This window comes from Telmatherina bonti (genome assembly GCF_933228915.1).
Source record: "Telmatherina bonti genome assembly, chromosome: 1".
NCBI classification, from domain to species: Eukaryota; Metazoa; Chordata; class Actinopteri; order Atheriniformes; family Telmatherinidae; genus Telmatherina; species Telmatherina bonti.
The window spans coordinates 23955965-23959764 of NC_136619.1; positions in this window are offsets into that span (position 1 = coordinate 23955965).

Below are 3800 nucleotides of genomic sequence, written 5' to 3' on the forward strand. Positions count from 1 at the left end.
TGTTAAACTAAAAATAAACAATCTGTCAAAAAACCTTAAAAACTGTAGACATGAGACATGGCTGTATTTAAATTTTTTTTATTTAAACTGAGAATCAAAGTTTTTCATTATTAAACATTGTCTAAAATCTCCTAACTAAACACTTCTGAAAAAAAAAACTTGCATGTAATATTTCTGACACAAAAGATATGATAAAACATTAACAGAAAATATCAGATAACATAATTACAAAAAGGTACATTCAATTTCAAAACTTGAAACCTGTTATTTATTGAGGCTGAGCAGCTGTGGGTCCCCCTGAGTGTGACTGTACATGACCCACAGTGCACCACCACTCAGAAGGGAGAACAAAAAGCAGGTCATTTCCTCCACAGACCAGACTCTGAGTTTTATCCCTTTAATTCACATCCTTGGACAGGAACATAATTCCAACATAACACCTTTAATTAGATGAAAAGCAGCAGACTGATGTCTTGGGTCCCTTATTTGACCTTAGTATAACACACATTCTTGACCCAAGTCTGCACCAACAACAAAAATAGACACTTGAGGTAGCATTTGTGTAACTGCATGAGTTATTAAGACCCAACTTAGAACCCATACGATTCCAGTCGTGGCTTCTTTTGTGAAGCAGGAAGTTTGCATACTCACGACACATGTCCTGAACTGTGATGTAGGTTCAGGAAATATTTTTTTTTTTCCAGATTTAGGATTGGGCCCTAAAGCTCCCTTAATACAGAATATATAGAGTGAAGTTACAGTAAACAATTCTGTCCTTGCAGTATGACATGACACCATTTCATCAAAAACATTTTATCCTGAATGACAGATTCAAAAAGAGGAAAAGCTGATTATGTGAGAAATTGATTGCTTCCCTCCTGCTCTCTCATAGTCCAACACCTCGTGCAGTTACTAAAAATGAGCATAAAAACACTGAAAATGACATTTCACACAATGATGGGATGCTTTATATTTATATCATTCTTAAGCCAATATGCAACGGTGACATAAAAAAAATCTTTGGTTTATATTGTTTGCCTTTTTAAAGAAAGTTAAACTGATTGTTTCACCTCTTGTTTCCCATGATTGAATCCTCTGCAGAGTCCTCTGATTAAAATTACAGAAGCGTGACATAATTTGCACACCCACTGATTTTTTTGCAACCTCTCAGGTCATAAAACAATTCAAATTTGCAATAACCTTAATTTGTGGGTGCTAAAAAGAATGAATGCATTATCAAAATATAGATATTCAATCTGAATATAATCGCATACTTAATCATTTCTAAAGTAATCTCTCAAATACAACCTTTTAAATCATTTTTATAAATTTTTTCCCCTCATTTATAAGGAGAAAAATCAGTGGATGCACATTTACACACGACTGCACAGTTGCAACACAGACCGCTAATCAATATAATAGACTGTAATTATCTCTTATAATATTCACCTACAATGTACAGATATCTGTTTGCAACATTTTACTAAGAACTCTGCGAAAGGACAATTTGGTCAGTGTGCATAATTTTGATTATTAAAAGTCACTCCATGAAGTTCCTGATGGCACTTCCTCAGAGTTTGAACCCACAACCATCTGCACTCTGTTGCGGGTCAAGGCCACTAATGTGCAAGGCTTTGTTTGGGGAAAAGAGCCTCTACTGATCTCCAAGGCAGAGTATCATCTTTGGTCTGATGTCTTTTGATTATTTCTCATTCCTCTGTAACCTTCTGCCAGAGATTAGTTGAGACACTAAAATAAACTAAATCAGCAAACAACTCTTTGGGTAATAGCGTCAAGTCACCGCTGCACATTGGCCTGTAATACAAAACTATGTTGCAGACAAGTGCTAATTTTAATCTACTCTACAGCATAGAAAAAACCCCTACAAATTAACTACAAAGTGTATTCCACTGAAGAACATTCTTCTAAGAAAAATAGATTTTTTTTGGAGGTAAAACATTTCACGGTGTTCATTCTTCACTTCAATCTCTGATTAAACACTTCCGCTACTTTCATTACAGTCATTCTTCATGTGTCGCATCCTCACGTGGAGCTGCTCCCTCAGAGAGATTAGGCTTTGGTTTCCCCATCTGAGAGACGCTTTCCACATTAAGGCCAATTGTAAAGCTTTTCTATTCCGACATGCCACTGCAAGCACTTCTGGTGTGAAATTTTACGCAAATGAAGACGTCAACAAACGCAGGAGTTTGTTGTAAAACAGACATTTGTGGAGAAGGCAGCGCTAACTTTTGAGCTACTGGCACACAATGTCAGAGATACATTCATAGCATTTTCTATCAGGCAATTACACACTACAGTAGTTTAGTACTGAGAAGATACCCTGTCAGTTCACCATGTAAAGCTACATGACTTTTCAAATGTACTAAACCATGTTCCCTGAGTTTAGGAAAACGATAAAACAATAAAAGTAACTCATAAACGAGGTAGTATAAAACAGGAATAGCAAGGGCAGCTGCACACTGACATACAAAACAAAACCTGACATTCATTATTTCTTTCATACCATTGCTCAATAATGGACAAAATGAAACAAAAAAAATTATTAATACTGGCTCAGTACCTCAGTGACACCTGAGGAGATAAATAGAGACGTGTGTGTGTTTCAAGAAGCTGCAGCGCCCTTACCATCCAATAAATCCAACAACTCAAGAAAAAAAAAAAAAAAGCACAATCACGAAAAAAGTAATCAGGAAGTTCAACATGTAATATAACTGAAGCAGCCCATTACAGAACATAAGTATTAGTAGTTATTAAATAAACAGTGGAAAAGTTGCCCTGAGGCAAACCGAGGTAGATAATCAGCAGAAAGGACTCATGTTTCCCTTCCACTCCAGTGATAAACTTTCATAAATAATGTCAGAAATGACAACCTTTTTATCTTTTTTGACATTTCTGACAATCCTCTAGACATTCATGGTGGGTGAGATTTCTTTTTTTTCCCCCAAAATATACACACAAAAAGAAAAAGAAAAAAACATTAATTGGAAGAAAAAGTAAGAAGTAAAAGAAATAAAAATGAAAAAGTGCGAAGAAGATAAAAATGTCTCTTCTTCTTCACACTTTTGTCTCATGATAACAAAACTCTCACATTCAGACCTGCAGTGCACTTGTGAAGGAAAATAGCTTTTGCAGGTTTTTGAGGGGGAATCTTCGTCAAATCTGTCCTTTCTGTGCTGATAAAGATGAGAATACAGTTATCACTGTCATCTGACAGTATAATCTGAAAGTTGGCCAGGGAGATTTCTGTGCACAACTCAGTAAAAAGGCAAAACAAAATCTACCTAACAACTTTTGAATTCCCTGTTCAACACGTCCCATCTTGTTTATTTCATGTAAGAAATGTTTGCACTCTTAAAAATGGTTATTTGACTTCTTTTGGCTTGCAGTGTTGCTAGGAAACTGGGCAGGACTCAAGAACATCACTGCTCCCAGCAGAGTTGTTCAATACTTAATTTCCTTTGGTTAAGCAATAATCTAAATATGCCATGTCAGTGAGCTTTAGAGGAGCAGGTAGATGGATTCTGATGCCACTGGGTTGTATGTCTTTAGCTAACTTAGCCTGTAGCCTTATAATCAACAAGTGATGAAGAAGCTGTACCAATCTTCTTCAATCTAACCATGTTCCAGCATACGATGCTTGTCTCAGGACCAGAAAAGAAAAACTTTTTATCCCTTTTTCCCTGCATGCATTTATCCTTCAGCACAATTAAACATTTCTTCAAGTAACACACTGCCACACCCTCACACACACACACACACACACAAACTCACAGATGTGC